Source organism: Tamandua tetradactyla, chromosome 3 (genome assembly GCF_023851605.1).
Source record: "Tamandua tetradactyla isolate mTamTet1 chromosome 3, mTamTet1.pri, whole genome shotgun sequence".
NCBI lineage: Eukaryota > Metazoa > Chordata > Mammalia > Pilosa > Myrmecophagidae > Tamandua > Tamandua tetradactyla.
Genome location: NC_135329.1, coordinates 164,401,961 through 164,425,062, shown reverse-complemented (window position 1 = coordinate 164,425,062; position 23,102 = coordinate 164,401,961). Strand labels below are relative to the sequence as shown.

The following is a 23,102-nucleotide window of genomic DNA, read 5'->3' as shown; positions in this document are numbered from 1 at the left end:
TTATTATTATTACTAATGTATTCACATATAACAGATCATCTGAACCAGGGAAATGAAATTTCTCTGATACCAGGATAGAATTTAACAAGAACTATTAACTTAAGTGCAAGATGGTAAAAACAATAAAATTAAGCCAAAAAATTGTCCAAAGGTTCCCTGAAATTATCTTCTTTTAAAACCCAATTTCCCAGCATCCGATATCCAAACAGGATAAAGGAGGCTGATCTTGCCAGCCATTTACAAAATCTTAGCAGAATTCTTATCTGCATGTCAATATCTAAAAGCAAAAAATATTTTTAAAATCTAATGAAAGGGCAATATCAAACGTCTCTAGTGATATAAATATGGAAGAAAAAAGACACTCTTGAAAGTAAGAACCACTTTAACTGGCACTTAGATTAGATCAGAAGCAGCTCTTTTAAATCTTCAGGAAGAGAACAGCCTCCACCCAAAAGATAGGAAGCAAATCCTTCCTATCATCCTCCCTGCAATCTTTCTTCTTAAAACCCACACATAAATGATGAAATGTCATAATTGGGTATGTTGTACAAGGGAAAAATTCTAAAAAGTGAAAATCTGAGCAGGTAGTTCACTGCACACTTTTCTAACAAAGCAGTAAAGCATTTCCTATGTGACTAATGCATTTTAAATTCGGTGCCTGTTTCTATGAGATCTAATATTATTAAGACTGACAAAATATTTTTAAACAAGATCTGAGAATTTGCCTCTCAGCTTCTGATCTTTGCACTCCTTAAGTTTGCAGACACGTCACTGGAAAACCAATTGGTAGTGACAGGTTACTCCACATCGACTCTTTGGGGTGAAAATTTAAATTGACAACCACCCAAAAATTTTCCACGCTCCCTGAATCTCAGGGAGTGAAATTTAAGTGCTTCAAAACTTGATCTGTGGAATCAATAAACCAACTCAATTAGCCTTTTCCCCATGATCCTACAACATTTAGGCTTACTAGAAATGTTTGAGATCTTAAGCTTTGTGAACCCTGAGATTGCAGAACACAAATATCTGATGGCACATTCAATGTCTCTCCATGAATAAGGTCACAAGCCTCTGCATCCAAGGCTGGTACTTCCCACATGTGTTTGCAAATTCCACATTCGGCCTTAGCGAGCACAATGAGAGTCACTTCCCTACCTTGGTGCCAAGTTTCTGGAAGCGACTTCCAAGCAAAACTCTCCGCCCGCTTTTACAAAGAAAACTACATTTGGAAGGGGACGATATCCAGGAAGAAAATTAGGGCAGTAAGTGCAGTACTTTTATAAAGTAAACAAACAAACAAAAGACTGCCCCTGGCGAAGGTCGCTGCAAAAACTCTGGGGCCGGCGCGCGCACACAACGCAAATCATACCCCACACCACACCACCGCGCCTCCCGGCGCCGCGCGCGGACCCCAGCCCCGTTAGGAGGACGTGCACAAGGCAGGGCCGCTGCCACACTTCCCCCTTCCCGCGGCCCCTCCGCACCGAATTACTCAGGGAATAGCCCTCACGAGCCCGAAGCCGCACTCTCCTTCAGGCGGCGGACTTGCGGGGCCGGCTCCCCAGGACACCCACCTCCGCCCCCAAGTCCCCGCGGGGCCCAGCGACTTCGCCGCCCTAAGTTCGCCCGCGGCCGCACAAGCGCGAACGCGCCCCGCATTTGGCAGATAGGGAGCTGCGAACGTCCGCTTAGGTACGTACTCGACCAGCGGCTGCAGCGGTCTTCGCGCGCTCTCCCCCGCGGATTGCTCAGCCCCAACTCCGAAGTGACGGTCCCCGGCTATCCTCAGGCGGCGGCCAGGACGCCCCCGCTTCCATCGAGGGGGGAAGGGAAGGTGGTAGGCGCGCGCTCTCTGCTCCCCCCAGCTCCGGGCCGCCGCTTCTTCCCGCCAGCCCGCCAGCCACGACGGCGCTCACTCGGCCGCGGTGGCGGCGGCGGCGGCTCCTCCGGGATCCGGCGCGCGGGCGGCGGTGGCGGCGCCTCCTCCGCCGCTGCGCCCTCCTTTCTCCCTCCCCTACCCTCCCCGACCGCGCTGCACCCTCCCCCTCCCCCGCCCGCCTCCGCCGCCTCCACCGCCTCCACCCCCCGCGCGCTGTCACATTGGGAGATTCCGCTCTTGCTACATTCGCCGCTCCGGCTCCCGCCCACGCGCGGCCGAATGACGCAGATCCCGGCGTGGGCCGCCGCTGGGCGGGGGCGGGGGCGGCGGCCGCCGGGGCCGGGACTCGGCCTCTTCCCGCCGCCCCCTCCGCGGAATCTGGAGGGCGGCCCATTCGCACGGCAGCTGGGAGGAACCAAGTGGGCGCCCGGGAGGGGGCGGCTCTTGCGAGTCCCGCTCGAGGCGGGAGGTGGGGGCGGGAAGAAGGGAAACCGGGGCGAAGAGAGGGAGGGAAACCGCCTTGGGCCTGCTCTCCAGCTGCAGAACGAACTGGGAAGGTTTGCAATGAAAAATTTTTTTTAATGTGTGCGGTTCTCAATATAGTATTTCAAAGAACACACCCCGCCAAATCCAACATCCCCCGGGAGGCAGACTTAAAATAGAGAGCGTTCCCAGCCCACTAATCTGGGCGCCGGGCTCGCCCCCGCCTCGCTGGCTGTCTTGCAGGCTCTGCGCGGAGGTGGGCGAGGCAGGTGGGTCAGGTACGCCCCTGCGGGCCGGACTGTCCGGCGGGAAGTTGGCTTCGACCTGACGGAAGAGGGACAGCAGGTGCACGGCGCTGGAAGAACCGATGGTTCTGGGAGAATCTCACCCTCGCCCAACTTGGTTCCTCAGCCCCACAGCGCCTTGGCGCGGGTGGAGAAGGCGGGGGATGGGGTGGGGGTGGTATGGGAACCAACAAACCTGCAGCGCGGTTTTGACAACTGTCTCGCTTGCGGAGGAACTTAATTCCAACCTTCTCAACGCTCTTGAAAACCTGCTTGTTATTTTACAGGTTAATATTTTCGATTTCCATGGTGAAGAAATCAGATGGCACTAGTACAGCGTTGGGGTGTGTCAAATAGAGTTACTAAGGCACGTTATAGAATTTTTTTAGTTTGGTTTGCATAAACTTTTCTCATCGAAAGTATTACAACAGCTCCAAAAATGTACTTAAACTATTGCCAAAAATTTAGAAATCTGTTTTAGAATCTGTTTTTCCTTTCTTTGCAAAAATGGGGGAATGAAAGAATTTTCAGATTTTTAGCATTATGTTCTTGAAGGATGGAAGGCTTTAGTTAATAGAAAACTATTGCGATTACAGGTAGAATCCCGTTTTAACATGCATATAAAAATTCAGTTACGTAGAAGGCCATTCCCACATCCTGGCTGGCCTCCCAGAGTGTGCCTACTTTGCTAAGGGGATACAAGACATTCTTTGAGATGGGGAATTCTTCATACCACGTCTTTATCTTGCAGCAATGGATGGGATGATGATAACATTGGGGGGAAAAATACCTTATTAAAGTCCTGAACCTTTTTTTTTTTCCAAAAACGTTTTAGGGATGAGTAATTTCACAATGGAATATATGCAGTAAAGTTAATCTTCTTTCTCCAGTGTTTGTTAAAGGTTCTCTCTGGTGTAGTTGAGTTTATATTTCAAATGAATACACATGCTTACTTGCTCACATTCTTCAACTGAGAAATCACTGCTGGAATTTTCTCTCACGATTTTGTAGCTGTGGACCCATATTTTCTAAAGAGAAAATTCGACTATTGATTAATAGTCCAATGTTTGGGTAAGGTCAAGTCTGCTTGGGCGATTTCTTGGCTGAATGGGAAAGGCACAAGTTAAGAATTTTCAGGCAATGATATCTGCAAAATTCTACTCTTCTAATTCCTCTCTGGAGTCCTGAAGTTTTACAGCATTGTTGGTTCTGAACAACAAGAGAAAAATGACTTTTTTCCATGAAGATGTGCAATCAATAATTCATGAGTCAGGAAGTGAGTAGTCTTACCTGGACTATTGAGCTGTCCAGTGGAATTATATCAGAGTTGGAATACATGGCATTAAATCCTTTTCTTGAGCTTGTTTATGTCTGGACAGCACTAAGCATGATGCTGAGAAGGAAATGTGTCAGGGCAGATACTTTTTCTCCTAATTCATAACTGGTCAATTCTGCAGTTAAATATAGAAATCTCTCCTTATTTGTTTTCTGGTCACATTTAAATTGTGAAGTCTTCCCAAATTAAGACTGGCATTTTTGGCCCACTTTGCTTTGTCTTCAGTACCCTATGATGCTTGGGGAGGTGGGAGGCAGGAAAATGAAAGAAAGATAAAATTGCAAGCTTTTAGGCATCTGATTTTGTATGTCCAAAAGACAGCACCGTGGTCAGTATGGTTGCTCAGAAAGAGAACCAAGGCGTTTGCCAAGTTTATCTGAGACAACTCACGTTTAGAAGCGCTGATTCTTATTTAGGACATTGCCTCTTCTTATCACCCCTGACATCCCTAAACACCACCTACCCCTCCTCCAACGTACACACACTTTTCTCTAATTGCCAGCCCTGAAGTTTGTTAAGATAAAGCAAAGGGATCAACATTTCATCCTCTAAGGTAACAATTAAGATGCATGGGTATTCCATGAAGGCCCTCTGGTAGAGATCAAACAATTTCAGGGTTTCAGAGTTTACTTGGAAGCATTCTCAAGTGTTAGAAAAAGGAAATGTGGGCAAACAAATAATTACACTGTAAATCTTTATTAAATCATCCACACAACCATTTGATTTTACTGTAAATATACGTATGTGCGCAAATCATTCAGTATATTTTTTTTGAGCAAAAGTTATGTGCCAGGTTTGGAGTGGGATGCTTAGGAAACAAAGTGCTTTTCTGTAAAAAATCAAAGCATGAAAATAAGGAGAACAAAAGAAAGTCTAACAGGCAAAGGATTTTGTGTTTCTTTTTCTTTTTATTATTTATTTATTTCATATAGTCTAAAAGATGAATATGGTATGCAGACTGCATGTTACTAAGGAATAACTAAGATAATGAGACTATAACACGCTTTGACCACAAATCATAATAAAATAAAAATAATTTTCTTAAAAGTGGAAAGATCATGTTTCACATTATATTTCAATAAAAATATAAAGGAACTCTGGAATGTCATTTCCAAGAGAGTAGAATTTTTTTTTTATCTCTTTTGTTCTGTTCACTGAGAAAACAGTGGCTGACATGGAATAGTCTCTTAAATTTTCTAATTGAAGAGTATGAAATTAGCAGAGGCTACTTCTGAAATACGTAGCAATTCCAATCTAATATTAAGAATAAGAAATGCTAAAAGCATTGTGTAAATTGCAAAGTAATTTAAAAATTTACTGAAATAATTTGAATTTTGCTTTTTAGGCACAAGTCTGTTTTTTAATAAGTTACAAAGGGTTAATCTGTATATCAAATTCTGAATTTTAACACCATTTATAAAGTGGTCTGAGGAATAGCTCCAAATTCTAATTCTCATCCATTCTTAACTTGTGTGTGTGTTTTTAGGAACACCACTTAATTAATTCCTTATATAAGAAAAATAAGGGTGACGCAGAGCTGTCTCTGATGGCTTTGATGGACATCAGTTGTACAGTTTTATATTTTGAAAACACTTTTTAAGAAATTTGAAAGTCTTCTTCCAGGTTGCTGACTCCGTTTTTTGTTTTTCCTGATGATAATGGATTCTGGAGAAGGCTTTATTCCAAGTTTTAACCAATTCTGTGGAGTACACAGAATTGTGTCACAGTACACAACCAAATCTGGTTTATAGTCATTAGAAAACCAGATTTCCCCTCTTGAGTTTAAAAATTAAAAATAAAGAATATTTTTTTTCTGCTTCTGGATGGGAGTTAATTGATAGAAAATAGATCATAATGGGCACCGCTGGAAAATGTACAATCATGGCACATAGCACGCCTTTAAAAACAAGACTTCTCAATAGTAAATGATAGTTTGCTCCTTCCCCTTATCTTCTAATGGCCCTCCCAAAGCATGGCAAGCATGCTGAGATGATTCCAAATGGAAAATGGACAGTGTCATTAAATGGCAGTAGATCTCATACTGAGCAAATTATTTCTTGTCCAATCTCTTTCAAACTTCTGAAGGAGGAAATCTCAGTTGGTGGCAATATGTCTCTAACCCTCTAACACTGACTGAATTCTGTTTTTTTACAAAGAGACTTCAGCCCAGAGCCTTTGGCAGTTCTCAGTATATAGCTAGGATTTAATAGCATTGTTTTCCTTGTGTTTATTTTTATGGTTTTCTTCTACTGAAACAAGTGAGATTCTTTGTCCGTTTAGAATGATGGTATCAAGATATTTTAAATAGTCTCATCAGTAAAATAAAGTCAAACGTTTAAAAGAAAACTATTAAGTAAATAATATTTTAGTGGCACAAAAAACTCATTAGGTGCCACTGTACTTTATTTACATACTCAATAAATGCTAGTTATAAAATACACATAGCAACGGCGGTATGTGGTGTGCACTATTATTGTCATCATAGTAGTACACCTGTGAGGAAGCCAAGATGTGGCATACTGAAATAACCTGTACAAGGTCACATGGGAGAGCTAGTCTGTGAGGCCGAGAAGTCTGCTCCATTTCAAAAGCAGCCCCAAGATGCCAAGTGAAAGCCACAGGTTTCAGAAACATCAGCCGAAGTGTTTCTCCTGTCCATTAAGGTCCAGCTGCATCCTCTGTGAAGATCTCTGTGACCCCCACATCCTAGCTGAAGGATGAAGATGTTTAACAGCCACATCTCTCAGTGGTTTCTGTGTTCCCTAATTCCCATTTTACTTAACTGTTTTGCTATGCAGAAGGCTCCTTGTTCTTTACTCATCTTAATTTCTTTAGTTGCTTCATGTTTCATCTTCCTAAATACATTGTAAGCCCCTTGTGAAGAGGAACTATGCCTTGTACTTCTCTTGACCTCATTAAATATATGTTATAGGTTTTAAAACATTTATTATTAATAAGTACTTCCATGATTAGTTCATTTAAATTATATATTGCGGCATTTGCAAAAGTAAGGATTCCTTTGGATAAAAACATTTCCCTCCACATCTTGACACTAAAAAAAAAACAAAAACTAAAAATTTGGTAGTGATTCTCACGTGGAGTGAAATTTTCCTGAAAGAGCTTAATATATTACCTTCAGAAAGAGCTCTTTAAAATGCTTCAGTTATTTAAAACAAAAGCATATTAGATTTAAAATGTGCTAAGAGAAGAGAAAGAATAGCATTACTGCTTATGACCTACAAGATCTAAGATACAATATAGTTCTATCCTCACATTTTCCTGTTGTAGCCTCAGAACAATTCTGTACTTAACAAATCTTCCACTCTGTGTGGTGGTGGCCCTACAATTAACTGAGTCATGTGCAGTACTCATTGCCATGATATAATTAAAATTTCTCTTATTTTGCAATGTGGAATTTAAAATTTTGGAAGTATATTGCAGTCAAATCTTCAATCAGGATTAAGTAGGGGTTTTAAAAGTATGAAGGTTTGAATGTTTAAAAATATATAGAGATTATAAAGATGCTTAAAGGTAAGTTAATGGGAATATATAAGTGATCAATTCAAAAGCCATAATTTTAAAAATACCTGCTCTTCTAAAAAAAAGAAGCAAATCTTCATGCATTGCATTTCATTACAAGATACCATAAGATCTTTAAGGTATAAAAGATTATAACGTTCCTCTAGTTTAACCTCTTTTGTAATGAAGGAAACTATATTCAAATACTTTGCAGAAATTCCCCAACATACAATTAGATTTGTTTCCAGTAGTTCATAAGTTGGTTACTTTGAGCTTGAAATGCAGTCTCTGTTGGAAGAAAAAAAAAAGATGGTTAGAGTCCCAGGATAGACCACTAAAGCTTATAAAATGCAAGTGAAAAAATGTAAGTCATCTAATCCAATTGACTTCTACAGATAAGGAAATTTATACTCTCCATTGCTAAGGTAAACAACAGAAAAATAGTTATATAATATTAGACACTAAATATAACCAGACATTCACTTGAATGAAGGATAATTTTGGTTTTATTTTTAAAGTTTGTTTTAGAGATAGAAAGGAATATAAATGGAAATTTTTGAAAAGACTCTTAAAGAGAATTTCCGGACATTTTTTAAGGATTAGAGCCTTGTTTTTCTTCCTCCTCTGCCCTCTCCCTTTGGCAACAGTGGTCACCACTCAGCTACTCTTTCTCTTTTCTCCCCAACCCTTTCTTTTGCTCTGATGCCCACTGTGCTGGACTTGTATAGTTAGCTCTTCTGTAATATTGTTTCAGGTTGCAAGGCTATGGTTAGCATATTCCCAGCCACTGATACTTCTTGGCTAACTACACAACCGAGGATGAAGAGTAGATTTTAAAAATAAATAAGCAAAAATGCTCTGCTCACTGTCTCTAGAACTTATCCAGACCATGTTCCATTTGCTCACTTGGTTCTTGGTTTTCTTGTTCCTCGTAATCCCATGTTTGTTTTGCCACCCTTCACCCAATTTGCTGAGTTTGACAATTATGTACTCACTATCCCAGCTCCTTTGAGCTTTTTTCCCCTTTTTCTAGGTCTACACTCTGCGGGCAAAGGACCTATCAGCTGAAGTATCCATTTTAAACACCCTGCAAATGGGTGGATGGAAGATTTTGTTCATTTCTTGACAAAGGTGTGGACTTCTCTTGTCAGCCAAGATGTGAGGCTTTCTCTAGTTTGTAAAAGGAGCAAGAAAATAAGAAGATAGCATGTAAAGGAAGAGCACCTTTCTTGAAGTAAATGGGCAAGAATTGGAAGAAACTGGGGAAAGACTAAGATGATTAAAGGAGATATCTTCGTTTATGAGAAGCTGACTAAGGTGGATCTAACTATTCTGGAAGAAGGAAAAACCAAAGAACAAGTTTGCAAGGATGTGATTCCCCTGATGAAAAAAGAAGAGACTATCCTTACATAAATTCTCTATGCTGGACACAAAATCATGCTCTGATATGAGACCCAAGGGGACGCTGTGAATGAAATGGTTGAGGCAGACCTGCAGGAGGCGAAGGCAGAGAAACAGTGGGCAACCTGCCATTTACTTGCACACCACATCTACAAATCAACACAACTGAAGAGAGTCGGTATATTATCTTGTAATTGGATTGGGAAAGGTAGTGGTGGAAAGGGAAAGAAAAGCAGAATGAATTCAAAAAGCACCCCAGCACACTAACGGCTTTCACCCTACTGGTTTGGTTGAGTTATCACGGCACAAGCTGCAAAGAAATTGAGTTAATATTCATGAGTTGGGCTAATTGTCACAACAAATTACTTAAAATTTATTGCCTTCTAGTAGTATATTCTTTGAAAGAACAATGTACAATGCAGGTATTGTATAATAAGATATTTAAAACAATTAAAAGTAAGTCAAATGTAGTTCTGTTCCTATATAATTGTAGAAGTACATCTTTACAGTTTGCATTGTATCATTTTGCCTACTGGGACATTAATGACTCATCAGCTTACCTGGATTGACAATAATATATGATAGTAAAAAAAAATTTAGGACCTTGATTTCTTCATTTTCTTATTATTGCTGCATGTTTTCATTTCCTACTGTAACCACAATCTCTAATACAGTCAAAATGAGGTTTAATCCAACCATAATATATATTCCTTTAGTAAAAATGTTTCAAAAAATCCTACTATTGGTGAGGTTAGGGGCTCTTATAAAAATTGTGTAAAGGTGAACAACCTTTAGAAGGGCAGTTTGGCATATGGAACAAGAGTTTCAAAATGTTCATATGATTTGATCCAACAGTTTCACTTCTAGGATATTATCCTAAGTTTACAAACGTTTAAGAAGATATTTGTCATGATATTATTTATTAAATTGAAAAAAGCATCCAAAATAATAACATCATTTAAATAAGCTGCTTTGAATGAAAATGCTGTTCCAAGAAAAAAAAAAGTTACTTTGCATCTATATGATGGAATGTATTCAATTAGTGTTTAATAATATTGGGAATGCGTATAAGATTATGGATAAAAATAGAACAGAACAGTGTAATTTATAATCTACCTAAATAAATATGGAAGAAAATTTACCAAATGTTGGCAGCATTTATCTCTAGTTGATAGTAATATAGATGATTTTAATTTATCCTATATACTTTTTTATTTTTTGAAAATTTCAACAGTATACACTTAATACTTTGAAAAATCAGAAAAATTTTAAATCTTACTTTTTAACAAAGTTACTGCTTCAAAAGTAGTTTACTATGAAATAAAAAAAAAGCATACTATATTCATCCAGCTGTTAGAAGAGGGCTAAAAAATCAGAAATTTGCCCAATAAATATGTACTGAGCGCTGAATAACTATGTCTTGAATGTCAACCATGTATCATATATATACACATATATAAATATGTATATATAGCTAGCTTGAACTGCTCTAATCTGATATTTTAAATACAGTAATATCTTATTTATTTTTCTGCTTATTCATTCAAGTATGTATCAGTAAGAAGTCTGATATCTTCCTCTTGAAATTCTCCCTACTGCAAGGACATGCACACCCAGGAGTTATACAGTCAAAATTGAGGTTTGTTGGATTTCCACATCCATGCCTTTGTTTCTTGCTGCCCCTGTTTGAAAATGGTCCTACCAGGTGCCTTGGCGGATCAGTCTTGCTTGAGATCCTCCCACGGGTCACTTTGATTCCTTAGGGAAAGACAGAGGAGCCCACTCTATCCAAGACTGCAACTTGCAGGACTTAGCTCTTCCTTCATTTCAAATGCAATCATATCCTAAGAGTGCCGGCTCCGTAATGGTCTTGCTCATCTCCAAACCCAAAACCACACCCATACACCCCATCCCAGGGGTCAAACCACCATCGAGGGTTTTCTTCCAATCTCTCAAAATAGAAGGGTTCTGAATATATTGACTGTTTTTTTATAGATTTTAATTTTGTTTTACAGTATCTTTTTTGGCTTTAGTAAATTTTGAGCCATACTTCTCATTCCTGCTCTTCCAACTTCTCAGTGAACCACACAGTTGAGGTTCGTAAGGACTCTTTATATTGCTGTGGAGGTTCCTGTGGCAGACTGCCCAGATGCTTATGATCAGATCCTCTGGGCACCAGGGCAGTTACACAAGGACCGTCTGTGTGTCGCCCTGTCGCCCTCTACTCCTACTCACACATACTATGGATGGGTAGAAGTCACAAAGAATTGAGCACTCCACCTTCCTTGTGTGCTAAAGTCAAGGAATGGGCAGGCTACTTAGAAAAAAGCATTTCTCGAGCAAGAATGGACACTCAGAGAAGCAGATGTTCGGTGTGAGGACAATTAGAGGCAGGGGAAGATGTTGAAGTTGAAAGAGTCCGGACTTCCCATACAACACAAGAGGTGTGATAGCTAGGAGTCCTCTCTGAAGAGGAGCCTCAGGGTGAAGTAGGTACCCCCGGTGCTACCTGGAACTCTGATGGTTCCTTCCTCTGTAGTAGTCCCACTGAGCTCTAGACAACATCACCCCAGCTCCCTACCTCCCTCTTCCCCACCCCGTCCCTCTTTGTATTTTATCCTACTTGCTGCACTCATGTTCACTGCCTTCTCAGGAATGCAGTGTTCTCCTGATGTCTGAGTTTGTTTCTTGACAAGGAAGAGCATGATCTGATCCAAATATACCCAGAGGTGTTAATGCTGCAGTATGCTATTTTCCTAAGATGTTTACACCTGGAGACTATTCATTTGTTCACCAGGTAGGCACCTACTGGAGGACACACACAGGCCCATATGCTCAAGAGAGTTAAAAGAAATCTATGCCCTAATTCCTGGTCTACAGAGGAGAATAGACATGTGAACAAGTAGTTGCTATAGTGTAAGATGTTCTTAGCCATACAAGAGAAAGCATGAACATTCTGCCTTGTATGGGGCAGAGGGATGAAAGGCATAAGGCATTAAAATAAAAGTGACAATGGGACAGATCTTGAAAGGTGAATCTAATAGTAAGGCTCAGTTCATAGGGAGCACTTGCTGACAACTATAGACGCACAGAGGCAGTGAAATGCATGAGACATGAGCAGTGAATTGGGGAAATAATTGTAAAAGGAACCATAAACAGTTCCAAATGACTTGAGAATGAGATGTGAAGAGGGCAGAGGCAGAGGCTGAGCTTGCAGAAACCAACTAATGCAGGTGCCTCATATGACATGCTAAAGAGTATAGGTTTTACCCTGTAGTTGTAGTTTTTCTCTTCAAGAGAGTGCATCGCTGGAGTTTTAGACAAGAGGATAGTAGTTACACTCAAGGAAGAGAAAGGGGGTTGGAAGGGCACAACGGAGGCTTCTGAAGTGCTGGCAAGGTTCACTTGGTGATTTATTGAACTGCATATTTATGTTTTCCGTACTTTTTTTTTCGCCTTCAGCCATTTTAGGGAAGTGTCATGTGACTAGAAATAACAGCCAGGGATGCATATTTAAAAAATTTTTCTATGCTTTTTTTTCAGCTCCACAACTCATTCCTCCTCTTCTCCCTACTTCCCATCACTATTTGACTTTTTACTTTTGAAACATTGTGGTTGCACTTGTATCTCTTTTATCATGTTCTGATTTTCTTTTCAATTTTTCTTTATTAGAGATGTTCTGGGTTCATAGGACACTCATATATAAAATACTGGATTCCCATATACCACCCCACCACCAACACCTTGCACTGATTTGGAACATTTGTTAAAATTGATGATACTACATTTTTTTTTTTTTTACATGGGCAGGCACTGGGAATCGAACCCGGGTCCTCTGGTATGGCAGGCAAGCATTCTTGTCTGCTGAGCCACCGTGGCCCGCAGATACTACATTTTTATAACTGTGCTATTAATTGAAGTCCAGGGTTTAACTTAGGGCTCACTGTTTGTGTAGTGTAGTTCCATGCACTTAAAAAAATGTATTCTGTACCATATATAACCTAACATTTCCCCCCTTTTAATCCTATTTATGTAAATATATATACACATATATTTCAGTACTGTTAATTGCACTCACAAAGCTGTGCTGCCAACACCACCATCATTTACCAAAACATTTCAGTCATTCCAAATAGAAACACTGTACATTTTTAAGCCTTAACTTTCCATTTCCTGTCCCCACCATGTCATCTGGTAACCTATATTCTAGATTCTGCCTCTGAGTTTACTTATTCTAATTGTTTCATATCAGTGATATCATTAAATATTTGTCTTTTTGTGTCTGACTTATTTCACTTAATATGATGTTCAAGGTTCATCCACGTTGTCACATGTATTAGAACTTTATTCCTTTCTGTGGTGGAATAATATTCCATTGTATGTATATACCACATTTTGTTTATCTATTCGTCAGTTGATAGACACTAGGATTCCTTACATTTTTTGGCAATTGTGAATAATGCTGCTATGAACATTGGTATGCAGATACCTGTTTGAGTTTCTGCTTTCAATTTTTTGGGGGTAATACCTATTATTGGGATTGCTGAGTAATATGGTAGTTCTATCCTTAGCTTTCTGAGGAACTGCCAAACTGTCCCTCTCAGCAGCTGAACCATTTTACATTGACAACAGCAAGGAATGAGTGTTCTTATTTCTCTGAATCCTCTCCAACACTTGTACTTTTCCATTTTTTTAAATAGCAGCCATTCTGTTGGGTGTGAAATGGCATCACATTGTGGTTTTGATTTGCATTTCCCTGATGGCTAATGATGTTGAGCATCTTCTCATATGTTTTGTGGCCATTTGTATATCTTCTTTAGAGAGATGTCTGTTCAAGTCTTTTGCCCCCCTTTTAATGGGGTTGCTTGTCTTTTTGTTTTTAAGTTAAGAATTTCTTTATATATTCTGGATATTAATCCTTTATAAGATAAGTGGTTTCCAAATATTTTCTCCCATTGTGTAGGTTGTTGTTTTACTTTCATGATAAAGTCCTTTGAGGAATAAAATTTTTCAGTTTTGATGAGGTCCCATGTGTCTATTTTTCCTTTCATTGCTTATGCTTTGGGTGTAAAGTCTAAGAAACCATTGCTTTACACAAAGTCTTGAATAAGCTTCCTTATAGATTTTTCTAGGAATTTGATAGTTCTAGCTCTTATTTTAAGGATTTTGATCCATTTTCAGCTGATTTTTCTATATAATGTGAGGTAGAGGTCCTGCTTCTTTTTTTCCAGATGGAGATCCAGTTTTCCCAGTACCATTTGTTGAAGAGACTATTCTCTCCCAATTGAGTGGTCTTTGCCACCTTGTCAAAAATCAGTTGGCTATAAATGTGCTGGTTGACTTCTGAACTCTTAATTCTATTCCATGGGTCTATATATGTGCCCTTATTCCAGTACCATGCTGTTTTGATTACTGTGGCTTTGTAATTTTTAAGATTGGGAGGTGTGAGTCCTCCAGCTTTATTCTTCATTTTCAAGATGGCGTTAGCTATTCGGGTCTACTTACCCTTCCATATAAATTTGATAATTACCTTTTCCATCTCTGCAAAGATGGTTTTGGAATTTTTATTGGGATTGCATTGAATCTATAAATTTCTTAGAGTAGTATTGACATCATAGCAATATTTAGTCTTCCAATCCATGCACGCAGAATATGCTTCCATTTATTCAGGTCTTCTTTAATTTCTGTTAGCAATTTTTAGTTTTCTGTGTACAAGTCCTTTATATTTAGTTGCTATTGAAAATGGTATTTTTTTCTTGATTTCTCTTCCAATTGTTCATTGTTTGCTTATAGAAACACTACTTATTTTTGTTTATCTTGTACCCTGCCACATTGCTGAATTCATTTATTAGGAACAAATAATTGCTAGGAGCTTCGTTGTGGATCTTTCAGGGTTTTCTGTTCTGCAAATAGGGAAAGTTTTACTTCTTCTTTTCCAATTTGGATGCCTTTTATTTCTTTTTCTTACCTAATTGCTCTGGCAAGAACTTCCAGTACAATGTTGAATCACAGTGGTAACAGTGGGCATCCTTGTTTTGTTCCTGATGTCAGAGGGAAAGCTTTTAGTCTTTCACCATTAAGTAGGACGTTAGCTGTGGGCCTTTCATGTATACCCTTAATCATACTGAGGAAGTTTCTTTCTGTTCCTAGTGTTCTAAGAGTTTTTATCAAGAAAGGTGGTTTATTTTGCCAAATGTCTTTTCTTCCTTAATTGAGATAATCATGCGTTTTTTTCCCTCATTGTGTTAATGTTGTGTATTACTTTAACTAATTTTCTTATGTGGAACCAACCTTGCATACCAAGGATAAATTCCACTTGATCATGGTGTATAATTCTTTTAATATACTGTTAGATTTGATTTGCTAGTATTTTGTTTTGAGGATTTTTTAATCTATATGCAACAATAGTTTTATTGTGTCTTTATCCGGCTTTGGTATAAGGGTGATGTTGGTTTCATAGGATTAGTTTGTGACTTTTTCCTCTTCTTCAATATTTTAAAAGAATTTTGAGCAGAATTGGAGTTGCAATGTTTGGTATAACTCCTCTATGAAGCCATCTGGTCCTGGGTCTCTATTTATTCAGAAGTTTTTGATTACTGATACAGTCTCTTTACTGGTGATTGGTTTGTTGAGCTCTTCTATTGCTTCTTGAGTCAGTGTGAGTAGTTGGTGTGTTTCTAAGAATTTGCCCATTTCATCTAAGTAATCTAAATTTATTGTCATACAGTTGTTCATAATATCCTCTTATAGTCGTTTTTATTTCAACAGGGTCGTTAACAATGTCCCTGTTTTCTTTTCTGATTTTCGTTATTTGTATCTTCTCTCTTTGTCAGCCTAGCTAAAGGTTTGTCAATTTTATTGATCTTTTCAAAGAACCAACTTTTGGTTTTGTTGATTATCTCTATTTTTGTATTTTTTCTATTTCATTTATCTCAGCTCTAATCTTTATTATTTCCTTCCTTCTGCTCACTTTGGGTTTAGTTTGCTCTTCTTTTTCTAGTTCTTCCAGTTTTGAGGCTAGGACTCTGATTTGAGGTTTTTTTTCTTTTTTAAAGTAAGCATTTAGAGCTATGCATTTCTCTCTCAGCACTGCCTTCTCTCCATCCTGTAACTTTTTGGTATGTGGTAGTTTCATGTTCATTCACCTCAAATATTTCCTAATTTCACCTCTGATTTCCTCTTTAACCCATTGGTTGTTTAAGAGTATGTTGTTTAATTTCTACCTATTAGTGAATTTTCTGTTTCTCCCTCTGTTACTGATTTCTAGCTTCCTTCTGTCATGTTTGGAAAATATACATTTATGATTTCAATATTTTTTAATTTATTAAGTCTTGTTTTGTGACCCAACATATGGTGTATCCTGGAGAATGACCCATGTGCACTTGAGAAGTATGTGTATTCTCTTTGCATTAGTACAGTATTTTATATGTGTCTGTTAGGTCTAGATTGTTTAGTGTATCATTCAAGTTCAGTACTTCCTTATTGATCTTCTAACTAGATGTTTTATCCATTATGGAGAGTGATTTGTTAAAGTCTCTTACTATTAATATAGAACAGTCCATTTCTCCCTTCAGATCTGTCGATGTTTGCTTCATATATTTTGGGGCTCTGCTGTTAGATACATGTATACTTATAATTGTTACATCTTCCTGATATACTTTAACAGTATATAAGGACAATCTTTGTCCTTTGTAACTGTTTTGACTTACAGTCTATTTTATCAGATATTAATAAAGCCACTTCAGCTCTCTTTTGGTTATTATGTACATGATACATTTTTTTCCATCCTTTCATCCTCAAATTACTTATATCTTTGAATTTAAGGTGAGTCTCTTGCAGATAGCATATAGTTATGTCATGCTTTCTTACTCATTCTCCCAATCTCTGCCTTTTGATTGGGGAGTTTAAATCATTTGCATTTAAAATTACTACTGGCAATACAGTACTTCTTCTACCATTTTGCTATTTTGCCTTTGTAAGTCTTACAACCTTTTTGTCCTTCAGTTCTGTTAATACCTATTGTTATATTTATTTGCTTTTTAGTGCTGTACCATATTGAGTAACTTCTCATTTCTGTCTGGACATATTTTTCATCTCTTTTCCTTGTGGTTACCATGGGGTTAAAATTTGACATCCTAAATATATTACAATCATATTTGGTTTGATACCAACTTAACTGCGATGGCATGTACATATAGTTTTCCTATACCCCTCTGTCTCCCTACCATTTTTTGTACTGTTGCCACTTATATTTTCATACATTGGACATCCAAAAACAAAGATTTATCATTAATTTTCATTCATTTGCATTTTAGCACCTGTAGGAAGTAAGAAATGAAGTTATATACCAAACAATAGAATGCAGTAATACTGGTATTTATAATTACCCAAATGGTTGCCTTTGCTGGAGTCTTTATTTCCTTGCACCACTGTCTAGTGTCCCTTCCTTTCAGTCTAAAGATCTTGCTTTAGCGTTGCCTGTAGAGTGGATCTAGTGGTGAGGAACACCCTCAGCTTTTGTTTATCTGAGAATGGCTTCATCTCTCCTCAGTTTTGAAAGAGAGTCTCATGGATATAAAATTCTTGGCTGCTAGTTGTTTTCCTTCAGCACTGTAAGAATTTCAACCCACTGCCTTCTTACTTCCATGATTTCTGATGAGAAATTGGCATTTAATCTGATTGGAACTCCTTTGTACATAACACATTGTGCTTCTCTTGCAGCTTTCAGAACCCCTGTCTTTGTCCGGCCATTCAGTAGTGTAATCAGTCTATGGCAGGGTGTGTTTTTCTTCATGTTTATCCTGTTACATCTTCTCTGAGCTTTTGGATGTGCACATTCATGTCTTTTGCCAAGTTTGGGAAGTTCTTCTGCCCCCTTTTCTTTTTTATTTTTCCTTCTGAGATTCCCATAATCTATATATTGGTGCATTTGAGGGTATCCCATAGCTGTCTTAGACTGTCTTCACTTTTAATGTTTCTCTTTTTCCCCTGCTCCACAGCCTGATTCATTTCAGGTGTTTTGACTTCAAGAGATGCTTTCTTCTGCTAGCTCCAACCTGCCCTTGGAAACCTTCTTGGGCATTTTTCATTTCATTTGCTGTGGTCTTTAACTCTACTAGTTCTGTCTGGTTACTTTCAAAATTTCTCCATCTTAGAGTCTCATGTTGTTCATTCATTGTTTTTCTGATATCATTTAATTCTTTCTTTGTATTTTCCTTCATCTCCTTGAGCATTTTTTGTACTTTTTTTTTTTTTGCACGGGCAGGCACCGGGAATCGAATCCAGTTCTCTGGCATTGCAGGCGCGTACTCTGCCTGCTGAGCCACTGTAGCCCACCCATCTCCTTGAGCATTTTTAAGATCATTTTTTAAAAGTCTTTCTTCGGCCTGTCCACATTCTCGTCTTCATTGTTTATGTTTTCCATATTTTTTCCCTCTTCTTTTGGATGGGCCATCATTTCCTGTTTCTTTATCTTGTACTCTGTCATGGCACACTGTATGTTTTAATCTTTTAAAATGTTAATGCTGGGATTTATTCCGTGAGATGTATGTTTCTTGAGTTTGTAACCAGATGGTGATAAGAGAGATTTTTCTTGAGCTGCAGCACTAGTATCAGGAAGGTCTGCCCAAGGTGAATTTTCCCCATCCTACTGGACCTCTGTCTCATCCTGGGCTTTTGCTTCTTAGTTTTTGGAGTTCCACTGTTTACAGGAGTTTGGTTGTCCCCCTCTGTTTGCCAGGAGACAGATCTCTGTCTCTCTTAGGTGTTTGAAGCTGGCAAACCTTTGTTCCAGACTGATCACCACCTGAGTGTTTTTTATACTTCTTTCATTGTCTCTAGCTGTTTTTGCCTAGAGGGCAAATTCTGGGAGGAGGTTCACCCCAGAGAGGTCTTTCCTAAGTCAGTATTCCCCATCAAAACAGGGCCAGGGACCCCAAACTAGCCCCAGAGTGCCCTGGGACGGGATCAGGAAGGGCACCAAAAGGTTCTCTGAAGGTTCCAAAAAGTTAAGCTCCCCAATAGAGCCCTTCAGCTAACTGTCCCCTACAGCCCTGAGGAATTGCTGTATCTTAAATTTCTACCACCTCCTCCCCTGTTTAAGAAGTGTTGGAACAGTGGCTGCAACTGCATTTGTCCATGTTAGGGTTGAAACAATGACTGCCACTTCTGTTGTCCGTGGTGGGTTGAAGTAATAACTGCCCTCAGAATGAGGTCTCCAGCAATCCCAATTCACTTATCAAAAGCTGTGATCAGTGATTGGCTGTGCCCACTCCTGTCCTTGGGGAAGAGGATATTTATATCCCTTTCTGTCACCAGTAAGTTAGCTAGGGACAGGACCCCAAGGCAGCCTGCCAGAAGAGTAGGGAATGGGAACTGGCAGCTGCCATACAGAGAGCAATTTTACTGTCCTTTATCGTAGATTCATCTGCCTCTTCCTCCTGTTCTTTCCTGGATGCTATACAGTGTTCTTCTGGCCTCAGGAGTTTCCAAATAGTTATTTTAAACAGTTCCTGCCTATTTAATAGTTGTTTTGGTGGAAGGATTACATCCAGAAGTCTTTCTCTATATTTGTCTTGATTGTTATACTTCACAATTGTAAAAAAAAAAAAAAAGTTTAAAAAAATCAAGCTGAGTAATTTTTTCAAAAGCAGGCTTTTGGGCCTCACCATAAGATATTCTGATTGAGCAGGTCTGAGCTGGGCCTCAAGAATCTGCATTTTAAAAACCTTAGCTCAGATGATGCCAGAAAGGACCTCTCCAATAAAGGGGAAACACCCAAAGGGTTTAAGCAAGATGTGAAAAATACAGACTTGCCCATCCGAATGTGCAGGCTAAGGGAAAGGAAGAAGTTGATGATGCCTTCTGTCTTATACCTTATTAGCATTTGCAGACCCTCTGTCTCAATCCTTTTGTGCTGTTGAAAAATATGTGACAAATAAGGTTATATTTATATTATATTTATACTTATATTTATAAGTACTAAATATTTTTTTGAGATGTATTTTCTTTTGGTTATATGAATATGAAAAAATTTGACTCCAGTATATTAGTTTTCTAATAGTAGAATTTAAGGCATGGAATAGGTGCCTGAGGTAGACATTCTGGGACAGGAAATGTCTTTCTAGAATTTTTTAAATGAATATGTTCTCAGCCTATGAGTAATATTTGTTCTGCTACAAACCTCCCATCAATATGACATATGCTTAATGATGACTGATTTGCATAGATGCAGCTAAATTCTTTCACTTGCGTCCCTTTGTAATCAGATAAATATATTTTTTGTAGTCACTGTACTTGTAGCATGAAGCATCCCAATGTGGTATTCCTCCAAATCCTAATCCCTGTGGAAAAATATGAGAAATTTCATTGTGAAGTTGTTTTTCCTTTGGTGCTTGCAGTGTTGGAAAGAGGTAAAGGTAACTTTACTTGGCTTTAAACAGAAAATGAGAAAGTCCAAAAATCTGACACAAAAGTTGCACAGACTTTTCCTGCATAATTGAAATACTGGGAAGATGCCATAAGCTTTTTTATTTTTATTTTTTTTTAATTTTTAAAATATTTTTATATATTTTTAAATTATTTTATATTTTTATTTTTTATTTATCTTTTTTTAAAATTTGTTGTATGCTGTATGGCAGGGGTCATAGTTCATTCTTTTTCCATGTGAGTATCCTGTTATTGCAGCACCATTTATTGAATTTTTGTTTGTTTGTTTGCTTGTTTGCTTTGTTTTGGGGACATGCATGGTCACCATAAGATTTTTAAGTTGCCACAATCATTGCTTCTTTGGGTGCAGAGTGCATCCATTCATCAGATCAGCAAAAAATTTAAAGTCTGACAATGCAAAGTGTTGTCTATGATTTAGAACATAGGAACTCACAAACTTCTGATGAGAGAATAAATTGGTGCAAGTATTTGGAGAACAATTTGTCAATATTTAGTCAAGTTAAATGTGGGCATACTCTTTGATCCAGAAATTGCACTCCTGATATTCTCAAAGAAATTTTCTCACATGTGCACAAGGAAATATGTACAAGAATATTCACAGCAGCATTGATTGCAATAGTAAAAAATGGGAAACAATCTACGTTAGATCAAGAGGAGAATTCATTAATAAATTGCAATATATCCATGCAATGAATTTGGCTGTGAAAATGAATGAAATATGAAAAATGAAAATGCTGCATATCTCCCATGAACTAATCCCACAAATATGATGTTGAATAAAAAAAAATTGTAAATGAATGTGTATATCCAGGTTATACACTTGTAATTACTAAGTATCATATAGAGATAAATACTGTGGTGTGGGAAATTACCTTGCTGCAATGTTAACCTCTAAATACAAGGCCAGGCAAGCTATCCAAGAGTTTACAAAACAGAGAGGTTCACAGACCCAAAAAATTTGCTTAAATCACATGATATATTAAATCAATTTGAAACACAGAGCAAGAACAAAGGTGAAAGATGGGACAAAATTAACACATTTAAGATATGATGTAAGCAGGATAAAAGGACCACACTAATTGAATCTGGGGTCCTGTGTGTCTCTCTTCCACAACAGCCTTCTTTGCTGAGGGTATATTGCTTGCCAGGACCAGAGTTGAAATTTGAGCAAAGTAGCCCAAAATGCAGAAGGTGCCTGGAGTCAAAACACACACTTGCTCTGGTAGCTACAGCTCACCAATTAGCTTGATAAACAGCTGTGGATTTTATTTCCATTTTTTTGCAGTGTTGGAAAGAGGTAAAGGTAATTTTACTTGACTTTAAACAGAAAATGAGAAAGTCCAAAAATCTGATGCAAAAGTTGCACAGACTTTTCCAGCATAATTGAAATACTGGGAAAATGCCATAAGATTTTTTAATTTTTATTTTTTTTAATTTTTAAAATTTTATATATTTTTAAATTAGTTGTATATTTTTATTTTTTATTTATCTTTTTAATTTATTGTATGCTGTATGGCAGGGGTCACATTTCATTCTTTTTTCTGTTATTCAGAGGATATGAGAAGTCAATGGATAACCAAGTTAAGACCTTGTGGATAGTGAATGCCTTATGTGTTTCATGTATCTTCAGTGTGTCATGAATATTAAATGATTAAGAGCTTCATCTATATTCAGTGTATCATGGCTATTAGATGTCTCTTCCTCTTTCCATCCCTTTTTGATTATGTTATTAGACAAATGTCTAATGCTTCATGGGTTGCTAACTTCCTACTTCTTATTTAACATATTTTTACGATATTATCTCTCTCATAAGCTACTTGCTTCCATTTTGTATTTCATTTTTCTCTCTTTACTTTTCTTACTTTCTATAGCAGAGTTGAATATTCTTAATTCATTCAGCAAATGCACATTACAAATACATTTGTAACATGTCTAGAATAGAAATAAATGCTTGAGAATGGTTAAAACCCAAAGTGCCAGTTTGAAACTGTTGCATACCCCAAAAGCCATGTTCTTTAATCCTCATTCAGTGTTGCTGTGTGGTATTTTTTTTTATTGTTTCCATGGAGATGTGACCCACCCAGTTGTAGGGTGGTAACTTTTGATTAAGTAGTTTCCATGGAGATGTGTCTCCATCCATTCAAGAAGGTGTTACTTATTTGAGGGAGCCATTTTGGAAAAAGCTATAGTACTGGCAGAGCTCCCACAGCCAGAGACCTTTGGAGATGAAAGAAAATGCCCCCCAGGGAAGCCATTGAAGAAGCCAGTAGAGAAAGCTGACAGACATCACCATGTACCTTCCCTGCTGAGAGAGGTGTCTAAAGCCAAAGACCCGAGCAGACCCCAGCCATAGGCCTTTCCAGCTGACAGAGGTGTTCTGGATGGGACCAGCCTTTCTTGAGTAAAGGGAACCTCTTGTTGGTGCTTTAATTTGGATATTTTCACAGCCTTAGAACTGTAAACTTGCTACTTTAATAAATTCCCCTTTAAAAAGCCATTCTCTGATGTATTGCATTCTGGCAGCTTTACAAACTAAAATACCGAAGTTTAGGATTTGGCTAACTATGGTGGAGAAGGAAAGGGATGTGTTTGCAGTTGGGTTCACAGGGCTGTAATTATATTGGTAATATTTTCTTTCTTATTGTGGATGGTGGGTGTATGGGTGTTCCTTACATAATTCTTTACAATGTTTGTACATCTGAACATTTTCAAAATTAAGAAAAGTTTGAAAGAGTAAATACTTGGTTTCTTG

At 38.3% G+C, this 23,102-nt stretch overlaps 2 protein-coding genes across 4 annotated transcripts in view; one reads left to right on the top strand and one right to left on the bottom strand.

Annotated features, from left to right (window-relative positions):
• NAB1 (NGFI-A binding protein 1) overlaps positions 1 to 1,950 on the bottom strand; it is a 54,686-nt gene extending 52,736 nt beyond the window's left edge. For 2 of the 3 annotated variants that reach the window (XM_077154484.1, XM_077154482.1), the window contains exon 1: positions 1,701 to 1,949. The gene's annotated coding sequence lies outside the window, so the exon portion shown is untranslated. Of the gene's footprint in view, positions 1 to 1,700 lie in introns of all 3 variants that reach the window. The other variant, XM_077154485.1, reaches the window with a different exon arrangement.
• The window catches only part of NEMP2 (nuclear envelope integral membrane protein 2), a 186,830-nt gene continuing 165,139 nt past the window's right edge, over positions 1,412 to 23,102 (top strand). The window contains exon 1 of the mRNA XM_077154490.1: positions 1,412 to 1,692. The gene's annotated coding sequence lies outside the window, so the exon portion shown is untranslated. The remainder of the gene's footprint in view (positions 1,693 to 23,102) is intronic.